This window comes from Mytilus californianus, unplaced genomic scaffold (genome assembly GCF_021869535.1).
Source record: "Mytilus californianus isolate M0D057914Y unplaced genomic scaffold, xbMytCali1.0.p SCAF_17, whole genome shotgun sequence".
Classification (NCBI taxonomy): domain Eukaryota; kingdom Metazoa; phylum Mollusca; class Bivalvia; order Mytilida; family Mytilidae; genus Mytilus; species Mytilus californianus.
Window position 1 is genome coordinate 6,026,099 of NW_026262659.1, and position 12,456 is coordinate 6,038,554.

Sequence of the window (12,456 nt, forward strand, 5' to 3'; positions counted from 1 at the left end):
TGAATAAAACAAACAGACATAATAGGTATAAATGTCAAAATAGGGGTACAGCAGTCAACACCGTGTCACAATCTTAATCACAACAAAAACAAACAAATATTTAACAAAGAAGCACAAAAAAGCATATATCACATTTAACAACCTCGTTCATTGCTTACTTATTTTTGTATTTTATCTATGTAATATTTGTCTGGCATAACAAATTATGAGCCTGGTTACTTAAATGAGTTTGATTTTAGTTGAGTAGAAACGTTGTACCCTTCCGGATCACCTGATTTTCACCTCAGTTTAATTGGGGATTGTGTTGCTCACTCTTTGATTTTCTGTGTAGTTTTTTTTAATGTTTGTCTTATCGTCGCTTTTGTTTCTGCTTTTGTTTTTGATGTATGGGAATTGATGTTATATTCATATCTCCCTTGACAGTATCTATGTAATTATTCACAACTTGCTTTGGACGATTTTACATATCATAGACACGTGTCTTATGTTGAAGACTGTGCGTTGTCCAGTTTTTGCCTTTGTCAGTGAATTTCTGTGTCATTGATGTATACTCCACATCTTTATTCATAATAACTGAATTTAAAACCGGTAACACGTCCCCTTGGAATCAGGGGTTCCAAAAAAGGATTGTAAAAAAAGCAAGCAAAATACTTGATTGATCATCCCCAGTTAAAAACGATCAATTGATGGTTGATTGTTCAAAGCAAATATTCCTTTTTATATATCAATCTATTTCATTAAAACAATGACTCTATAGTGAAGTAATGGTTAATATTAATTTTATCTTATGGTTACATATATGTCATTAATAAAGATGAAGTGCTGAAAACTATTTGCTGTTTGCATAGAAAATGGGATCATGTAATGGTAAAATAATATTCAAATTAATTGAGCTGTCGTTTTTATTCTTTAAAATTGATAAATGACAATAATTTCCATCAGCAGTGTAGTATTAAGGCATACCACTAAAAAAGACTAAGCAATTGGACGATTAACATATATTTCGTAACAGACAAATTCAATCGGTTTATAGATACAAATACAGTTTGATATGTTTGAAATTGTTTCCGGCCCCTTAAAAACAATACCTTTGTCAGAACGTTTCTAGTTTAAAATAGCAATATAGTTCACGATTTGATTAAATAAACCAATACCGTGGCGAAACATCGTGTTCAACACGGATGTTATGACCTCCTGATATCATTATTGATCCACGAAACAATGCAGAGAAATTAATTAGACCGGTGGTCAAATACTTTACTTAGAATTGCGTCGACCTATATATTGTATGCCTCACCAAATTTTAAAAGGAACTTGGATTTGTATGATAGATTGTTAGCATATATTCTTACTTAAATGACATGAAAGAGTCTGAATTATATTCCGTGTTTCTTAACAATTTGGAACAGAGAATCATCAAACCTTCTGCATTCATATTGTTGTTAAATCACTAATTCATTTCCGTCTACCCGGAACTACGGGAATACAGACGTCGATTAGTAGCCGGAGGTCTGATTTGTTTCTTCTGGTTACTTTTTATGAAATATTATCATTATATTTTCGCGAAATCTTACAAGTTGATTGAAAGATCAAACGGGTACTAACAACACCAGCTGAACTAATTTTCTCGCATATAACAAAGTAGACTATCAAAACACACAAATTTTAGCTAAGGTCTAGAAAAAAAATGAGATGTTAACGGATATTAACGAAATGTATATCTCATTAATTTCTTTAATTGCAGCACAAAAAAAGTAAATTAACCGAACTCCAAGGAAAATCAAAACGGAAAGACCCTTATCAAATTTCAAAATCAAAAGCTGAAGCACATCAAACGAATGGAAAACAACTGTCATGTTCCTGACTCGGTACAGGTATTTCCTTATGTCAGGGGCATTACTTAAACACGTAACTTTTAAAATTAAATAATGTTTATACAAGTTATGTTGAAAACGAGGCTATTTTAAATTTTACTTATATAAGTAACTTTTGTAAATATTATTATATATGTCCATTCATACAGATTTTACTAGCTTTAACAAATTTTCACAGACATCTGGTTATTTTTTCTTATGAAATATAAAAACTAATCCTCCTGAAACACTGATTGCCTTTCTGACGCACTTATCTTTCATATTGACGCTTCTAGGCCAAAGATTGGTCTCGTGGGACTATTAAAATATCATTTTACTTCAAAATCTTGAGGTAGACAGATATAAATAAGTAGAAACTGAAGTTATTATAATTTGTACCCGAAAACAATTACATATGTTCCTTAAATAATATTAATAACTAATTCTTTCAAAGATGTATAAAATACTTTAACAAGTAATATTTTTGTCATTATTTTTAAAGTAACCTTGTATCTCTATACTCCTCTCAAATTTAATAAATTCATAATTTTATGTGATAAAATAATGTAAAATTTCATAAAAACTACATTTAGTCCATGCTTCTATTGAAATTTAAAATAACTCTATTGAGTAATTTAATAATTTTTAAAAACAAAAATTGCCTATATAAGTAATCAAAAAAAAAATAATTGTTTAAGTAACGCCCCTGGCTGTATGTAGAAAATAACCCCAAAACCTTCCTTTAGCTTATGATAGAAACGAGTTATGTAAGTTCACATCTCTTTTCTTTCATCACAATACGTAAAGCATACACTTAATCATAAAGACATGATAAGAACAAAAAATTAAGCTTTGCGTTTACATTAAATCGGTCAAACTGCTGAATTTATAAGGACTGAAAAGCACATTTTGTGTTACCTATTTTTTTTTTATTATTAGATTAAGGTTGTTGACGTGTTAAAGGGAAAGTTATATCATTTAAAGTTATCACAAAATTGAGACTTTGACACATCAGAAACGCCGTGAAACTATTTAAATAATATAATAAAAATACTTATACGTATAAACTGGTGCATTATTGTCATTAAGACAATTTTAATGACGTTACCCTTTTTGAATGGTGTAAAAAAGTTTTTACAAAAATAAACTCCAAGGTAAATTCAAAAGGGGGAAAGTCAATAAAACCTGACAATACATAACGCTTCACTACTACTTTACCAAGGATCGGAGCGAGCGTAAAACAACTGCCATATTCCGGACTTGTTACCAGCATTTTCCGAAGAAAATGGTGTGGTAAACCTGTTTTGGTAGCTAGATAAACCTTCTACTTGTATGACAGTTGTTATGGTTCCGTTATAAAGACAGAATTGGATGATCAATTGGTTAACATATGAGTTTGAATGTCCCTTTGGTGAGAAAAATGTATAATTTCAAAATTAAAATCGTCTCGTTTCTCATAGAGTATGGTACTGAGATAACCGCTGAAGTCAAATTCGAGGTATACGTCTACAAATAAGACGAATGACGTCGTATCTGCCATTTATTTAATCTTAATCAAGTTCTAGAGGATATATTAATGGGACCCAATCAGAAAAGTTTGGATTGTTAATGGAAAGAACATAATCAATATCCCTGTACGGGAAATTAAATGATCTAGCTTCTTTGATTATCTTGGTTTTCACAAGTGTCTGAAGGAATTCCGACTCATATGAAAAGAGTAAAGGACGGCAAGGAGAGGCGCACAGTTGGTTCCGATAAGAAAGCAGATAACCTGCTAAAAAATTCTACCGTCAAATTCAACAAATATGTTAATGTTTCTTCAAATTTACATATAGGTCTTTTATGTAGAATGAAGTTGTATCATTTATTGTATTCCTTGTTGGATAATACTGATATAAAGCTCCAAGTTATTTTAAATTGATATTTATGGTAGGGTATATTTTGTTCTCCCACGTTTGTCGGTTTATTCCTGACACATTTTGCATTGACACAAACTACAAAATATACCATGACCTTTACATATTCATCATATTTTAATTCTATACTCTGTCACAAAGGTATCATTAATATATTTGACGATAAAACCAAGAGATAGTAATTTTTGTACACACAATTATTGAAGAGTACAAATGACTATCATTCAGGACACTAATTACATAATTCCCTAACCAATATTACCACAAAAGGGGGAAATGTTATCACTTGGATTTTCCCTTTGACATTATGAAAAGGTTTATTATTAAGTGCCTCTTAACCTTATGTAGTCTATTTTAATACCAGGTGTGAGTGAATATATATGCCATAGTCATGTATAAGAAAAATCAATCTAGACAGTAATAATCAGATTGAAAGTTCATTCTCGTTATGTCCACGGTTGAAAAATGATAACAACACTTTATACATTTCATGCGTCCGAAGCGCTTTTCTGGATTTACCTTCATCAAAGAAACCGAATATTTGAAAGCAAAGGATGTAAATGAACCGAAACAGTTGAAGAACTGTATGACCAAAAAGTACCTAAAAATAATAGCTAAATCCATTTAAAATATTACACATGCTGCCATGCACTTATCTTTATCTAAAAAAATCTCTTAAGATCAAGAACATCTAATTCTAGGACTTATTAAACTAAGATGTTGGAAGAAGTAACATGGTCAGTCTTTATTTTATTTTTATAGCAATGACATATGTTTAAATCCTATTAGTTCAAAAAGTTCAACTAATGTTAGTACATAACACAAATTAATACTTGAAAAAAATACAAGAGTCGTAATACTTTTTTCCTATTTCACGAAATATCTTTTTAATGTGTAAATGTATCTAATAATTTTCTGCTTTAAAAAAATTAGTTGAAGCTTGGCAAAAGATCATACATAGTTATCTAGTGTTGTAAGTTTTTATCTTCCTACAGGAGCTATATTGAATATCAAATGTATAGCAAATTCATTAATGCTTCATTTGATAGTTTCTATCTTTTATTTTATCAAAAATATCGAATTATTCATTTTCTACTATTTAAGAGAACTATTTTTGGAAATGAATAAAGAGAAACAATACAGACAACAAAGGCAACTTTGCAGCTGTAGTTGTTGCATATTTAATGTTTTAAGTGTCCAACACCTTTTTCTTCATCATCTCAAGATTAAATAACAAGCTCTGACATTTTGGATCAAAATATGGCATATACTAAAGCATGGAATGGAGATTAGTAAGGAAACTTTTGATTTGTGCTTATGTTGTAAATATTTTGATAATATGAATACAAAATGAATGAAACAGTCATTTTTATCTTTTTTTTATGTTACTGTTACTATTCTTTTTAAATAAGATAAGATGTGATTGGATACAGGTATTTTATCATACCTTATCTGTAAGAAGTACAGAAAGAGGTAAACCAGCATGTAGAGGTGGGAACATAAAATGATCCATGCTATAAGTAATGGGGACAGACAAGTTTACCTTAACAGAATGTTTCACAATAACTTAGCATTGCATTGATGGTATCATATCAAATTCTTTATATCTTAGTGTCACAGTATAGGGGAAAAAGAAGTATTACATTTTCCCGACTTTAGGTTTGGAATTATTCGAAAAGACTTCCACGTTTTCATAAATTTGATGTAAAATGACGGTGGGCATGGATACCATAAACAAGCTCCGTTCGAAGATGGTCATGATACCATTTGACTTCAATAAAGAACTAATAGCACACATAATTGTTTTGTCAAGGTTTTTATTATAAAAAGTGGTAAATTTAGATAATGTTAGTATTGTCGCCAATGGAAGAATAAATACTACCGCTTTCTCTGTAGATTTTAGACTATAAGAACTGTCAGTGTACAACGTAGTGAACATATTTTAAAATCGTCTTTGTAATATAAGCCCATCATTAATAAGAAAATACGTTTGATGTTGTATAAACTACAAAGTGATTGTTATCTATTTTCGCCTGTAAAGATATTCATGATAAACATTACAAGTGCAATATAACAATAGCGTACTATAACATATTTTACCGAAGAAAATGAACCGGTAGGAATAATGTAAACGACATATATGACCTCTCTCTCTCCCTCTCTCTCTCTCTCTCTCTCTCTCTCTCTCTCTCTCTCTCTCTCTCTCTCTCTCTCATAACTGCGAATATCCTTGAACACTAGAAATTTTATTGACAACTTACAAAGTTTAACACTTTTATTTAAACTGTAAAAATTATTTTTTTATGATGTCTACAGATTTTAAGTGAACTCATTCGTACATTTTAAAAGTATCTTCGCTTCGTCTAAGATTAAACAACAAAGTTTAAAAAGCAAACATGAGCAGACTGGAAAAGTGTTAGACTTCAGATAGTTTTTATTTTATTGGTGTATCGATGAATATACTCACATTGTCTGAAGGTTTGAACGAACTATATAGACATTGATATTACATGAAATCTTATAAAGCTATTGCATAATTTGATACAAATCATGTTACATATATATAAACTAGTTGTATATTGCCATAAAGAAAATCTACAATGACATTTCAATGTAGAAACAGTGGTTTATTTCATCAAATAACAAATGTCGTCATTAAGATAGACAGGTGTAGTGTTATTCTATTTCTGATATCATAATTAAAAGATAAAGATGAATTTCGCCTTTTGTTTAACGATGATTGAGGAATACTGTTGATCTAATCAAAACAAGTAAACTTTCATTTATTTTATGCTCAAACGTTTTAAGAACGTGTTAATGTACAAGGCAGAATGGTGTATGCTTCCAGTGGAGAATCATCCTTTAATAAATGTGAAGAACTTTCAGAACTGTCAGAACAGAAACATAGATACAATAAATTGTAAAACAAATCCAAATATGAATTCAAGGATTTATCATAGTAGTAGTACTATTAATTAAAGATACACATTTAGCTTTAAAACTGACTATATTGTATTACTTTTGCTCATTGTTGAATGCCATAAGGAGATATTTAATTGCTCTAATCGACGTTAATTTGAACTCGTCTAAATATTTGTCCAATTGGCAAACATACCACATTTCCTTATGTAATACTAGTATATGATATGATTATATTGTGCATACATAACACGAAATAGTGGTTAACAGATGTTCGAATCTCTCAAATACATTTGGAATATGCAATAAAACATGGGCGATTGTCACAATTTGTTTAACGATGATTGAGGAATACTGTTGATCAAATCAAAACAAGTGAACTATCATTTATTTTATGCTCAAACGTTTTAAGAACGTGTTAATGTACAAGGCAGAATGGTGTATGCTTCCAGTGGAGTATCATCCTTTAATAAATGTGAAGAACTTTCAGAACTGTCAGAACAGAAACATAGATTCAATAAATTGTAAAACAAATCAAATATGAATTCAAGGATTTATCATAGTAGTAGTACTATTAATTAAAAATACACATTTAGCTTTAAAACTGACTATATTGTATTACTTTTGCTCATTGTTGAATGCCACAAGGAGACATTTAATTGCTCTAATCGACGTTAATTTGAACTCGTCTAAATATTTGTCCAATTGGCAAACATACCACATTTCCTTATGTAATATATGATATGATTATATTGTGCATACATAAGACGAAATAGTGGTTTACAGATGTTCAAATCTCTCAAATACATTTGGAATATGCAAATCAAGATAACATCAAAACATGGACGATTGTCACAAAATTCAAAAGGGAGGACACTAAATGAATGGACAAGGCAGGCGCCACTGATGAGTCTTGCGAACGAAATTATAAGTCTGGTATCTTAACGGCGTTTGTTTTTGTTATGAATGCACTACAACCCATGAGATTCCGCACTAAAAGTGTCAAAATTAGTTATAAGACACAATCGGTAAATTTAAACCGAGCAAATAAAAAATTCCAAACAAATTATGCCTTGTTTGATTTGAGTCAGAGAAACGTCACATCGTTCAACAAACTCACACAAATGTACCTTTGGAATAGGACAGCATTATTTGTACAAACAGTCTTATATATTTTGATCAAATTTAATGTATGTCAATTTCAAAAGTGTAGATACATTTCAGTGTTAGTTAATATGGAATAGTTGTTGAGAAGAACACATAAGTTATACTGACAAGCCTGGTATCGTTACTGAGTTTGTTTTTGTTATGAATGCACTACAACCCATGCGAATCCGCACTAAAAGTGTCAAAATTAGGTATAAGACACAATCGGTAAATTTAAACAGAGCAAATAAAAAATTCCAAAAAAATTATGTCTCGTTTGATTTGAGTCAGAGAAACGTCATATCGGCCTGTCCCAAGTCAGGAGCCTCTGGCCTTTGTTAGTCTTGTATCATTTTTAATTTTAGTTTCTTGTGTATAATTTGGAGTTTATTATGATGTCCATTATCACTGAACTAGTATACATATTTGTTTAGGGGCCAGCTGAAGGACGCCTCCGGGTGCGGGAGTTTCTCGCTGCATTGAAGACCCATTGGTGGCCTTCGGCAGTTGTCTGCTCTATGGTCGGGTTGTTGTCTCTTTGACACATTCCCCATATTATTCTTAAAGGTTTCCAATAAAGCACTATAATACGAACTTTAAATATTGTGTTACAGTAATCCGTGCTGACATTGATTTTGTGTTGAATAAATCAAAACATTACTAAATAAGCATTGCTATATATTTACTAAAACTGATGGTATTAGTTCCTGTCGATTCTATGTACTTATGGTTTGGCATTGCATAAGATCATGCTTTTCGCAGACTGGTTATGACATATTTACACGTAATCCGTTAGATTTGTACTGAGAATACGAGAATCTTGGAGAACATGATGTATTTATTAGTTGTAATTGACTTTTAAACTAGCTTTTATATGTTTCTAATGAAGGTAAATCCAGCAGAAAAGCGGTTTGGACGCATGAAATTTATAACGTGTTGTAGTTATTTTTTACAGCACTGGGTCGATACCTCTGCTGGTGGACTATCAGTCCCCGAGGGTATCAACAGTTTAGTATAACAGCTTTAGTCTAAGAATATGTTCAAACCCAAAAGAACATAAACAAAGATGTGCAGCGGTTAATTTTTAAAATAGATTGATAGACCTTTAAAAGAAATGTCAGTAAAATCCATAATTCAACAATATAATTTATTTAATTTATAAAAGTATTACGATTAAAGTATTATGTTGATGGTGCTAGTAGAGTCCGTAATTTTAAATACGATCAATGTTAACTCATGTTATTATTCTTAAAGGTTTCCAATAAAGCACCATAATAAGAACTTTAAATATTGTGTTACAGTAATCCGTACTGACATTGATTTTGTGTTGAATAAATCAAAACATTACTAAATAAGCATTGCTATATATTTATTAAAACTGATGGTATTAATTCCTATCGATTCTATGTACTTATGGTTTGGCATTGCATACGATCATGCTTTTCGCAGACTGGTTATGACATATTTACACGTAATCTGTTAGATTTGTACTGAGAATACGAGAATCTTGGAGAACATGATGTATTTATTAGTTGTAATTGACTTTTAAACTAGCTTTTATATGTTTCTAATGAAGGTAAATCCAGCAGAAAAGCGGTTTGGACGAATGAAATTTATAACGTGTTGTAGTAATTTTTTACAGCACTGGGTCGATACCTCTGCTGGTGGACTATCAGTCCCCGAGGGTATCAACAGCTTAGTAGTCAGTACTTCGGTACGAAAATGATTTATAACAAATCTTTCTAAAATTGTATAAATTTTGAAACTAAGGTTTCAACTCCCTCAGGCAAAGTTGACCTTCGATGGATTTGGCTTTTTTTTAGGTCCTTTTTGGCAATATAGATTTTCAACTGTTTAGGTTCTTATACATCGTTGTCTTACAATGTTCGGCTTTGAGCGTTTCTGATGAAGGTAAATCCAGATAAGCGCTTAGGATGTATGAAATTTATAACGTGTTGTTTTAATTTTTTTCAGTAACTGCGAATACCCTTCGATAGTTTCTTTGCGTCTTTTGCATTCATGTTAGTTGATTTTTGTGCTTCGATCCAATTTTATGAGTCAAGACATCTGCTTACCCTTCTGGAGCACCTGAGATCACCCCCAGTTTTTGGTGGGGTTCGTGTTGCTTAGTCTTCAGTTTTCTATGTTGTGTCATCTGTACTATTATTTGTCTGTTTGTCTTTTTATTTTTTGCCATGGCTTTGTCAGTTTATTTTCGATCTATGAGTTTGACTGTCCCTCTGGTATCTTTCGTCCCTCATGTATATGCCTGTCTCAAGTAAGGAGCCATTGATAAAGTTTACATAGAGTAAGGTATATTTGAATATAATAATGCACAACCAACAATGAAATGAAATGTTCTAAAACATGGAACTAAATGATAAAGAAATACAACTAAGTAATGATGGTCCTTTTATTTGCTTTAAATGTAAATACCATATATTGTACACTGTTTTCGCCACAAACTTCCTGTTTTTATAGGATTAAATCCATTTGTGTCGATGTTTAATTGACCACTCAAGTGGTAACCGAATAATAATTTGAGGCTGTGAGTTAAATCGTTCAGTTTAAATGTCCATAAACTACGCAAAATGCGTTTTGTCTAATGAAAAATTGATTTATCAAAAACAACCATCAATTGTAATTAACATTTTAAAGATTTCCAACTTGTATTCCTACATCCATATTGTTTATTGTTGTTTCGAACGTATATGTAGTATGTATTGTAATCATTTATATTCAATCATAGAAAATTATTCGTAGTAATACAAGGTTTATTTTTTAAACAACTCGATTTAAAACACAAAGCACGTCACACATTGAAAACAATCAAATCTAGAAACATCTACAGCTTAGATATCTGTAATGGTCATTAATGTTTGTATTTATATGTCTGTTTAAGAAAACCAATTCCCTTCATTCAAATTGAACTCAAATTAGGCAAACACTTTGCATTAAGAAGTAAATTTTGACATTATAGTAAATTTATTACTAAGTGCATTTTATCTTACTTAGTTTCCATTTCAATACCAGCTGTAACATATCAGCTCAAAACATAAATTTGACAAACTGATATTCATTGTGCATGTTGTGTTTGAACGATTTCCATAGGCAAAAAAAAGAAACATATTCCAGTAAGCTAGTAAGCAGAATCGAAAGATACTCTCATTCTGCTGTACCAACTTTATAATTATCTTTAAATAAAAAAGTAGAATTAGAACAAACCGAAACAATCTAAAACTGCAAATGGCGTAGCGAAAGGCTGACACTGATGTCAAGAAGAATTAACATTTTGTTTAATTCTTTTTTTATTCGATCGAACGGTTCTGATTTATATTTTTTGTATAATGAGAAATTACAAATTTAAAATAGAGAAAAAGAAAAGAAACCACACAAACCATCTTAATATATCCTTTTAAAATCATTTTTGTATTAATATGATAATGCACCAGAACTTAAACGGAGAATTTAGATCTCTTGAAAACCATGTAAACTATATTTTTCCGTATAAACTGTAAAATTATGCTCTTAGATATAAGACGATGTGGTATGAGTTGCCAATGAGACAACTCTCCATCCAAGTCACAATTTGTAAATATAAATCATTATAGGTCAAAGTACTAATGCGCAAAGCAGAACACAGTAATTCTGATGTACTGCTGACTCAGACCGCCTACATCTTAGATAAATGTTTAAATGACCAAACCATCTATTATAGGACTCATAACGTGTTAGATTTAGGCGTGCATTTAATTTATCAATGTATGGATACTCGCTTTGCTGTGGTCTATAATAGTAACGATTGTTGATGCCTGTACTGTATAATCATCAAATCATATTAAGTTTTCAATAATTTGCTACTAAAGATATAAACTAGAGCTTTATTGCAATAAACGCAATCTTTAATGACGTAACTCTATGTAAGCAGTGTTTGTACTGCATCAGATAACTAATGACGTCATCGAAATAGACAGAAGAAATGTTATTTATATTAATCCTGACGGCTTAATAAAGATGTAAAGATAAATGTCATACTGATTTTTACGACAATCAAGGAATACATTACACTTAATTAAACTTGTGCCATAATGTGCTTGAAGAACAGAAGATATTGATTGTTTTCTTGTCATTATAAAAATGTTTCCCTATGCTATTACATATAAGTGCTTATTATAAATTTTTCTTTTAATCTTTTCTTTAATTCAAAGTTTGACAGATGCATGTATGGACTTCAACAAGAAAGTGATGTGTTTCAGAACATGTAGTCAAATACTAAATTTTTCAAGATTTTTCGGAAAAGAAGATGCGTGCAATTTATGAGTAATTATCGAGGACAAAATAGTGAGAAAGACATTCTTACCAGCAACCAAAATGTTAACGGTCGTTAGGTTATAATCAGTCTTTCAAATACAATATTATATATTCAAATAAATAAGAAATGTACTTCAATGCAAAACCTAGAAAAATATAAAATGTTTATTTTTATGACAACAATCATAAAACAACGGTTTTTGTTGAATGGCGGTATGTCCTTTCTAATCTATTGGTCGAATTGAAAGGGAAAGTGTTGAGATATGAGTATTTGATTAATTCACATATCCTAGTGTAGTTGACATTAAGGA

General features: G+C 30.7%; 1 protein-coding gene across 1 annotated transcript in view; it reads right to left on the reverse strand.

Annotated features, from left to right (window-relative positions):
* Positions 1 to 12,456, reverse strand: part of LOC127726292 (cholecystokinin receptor-like) — a 41,614-nt gene that overhangs the window by 4,152 nt on the left and 25,006 nt on the right. The gene's annotated exons all lie outside the window — the stretch shown is intronic.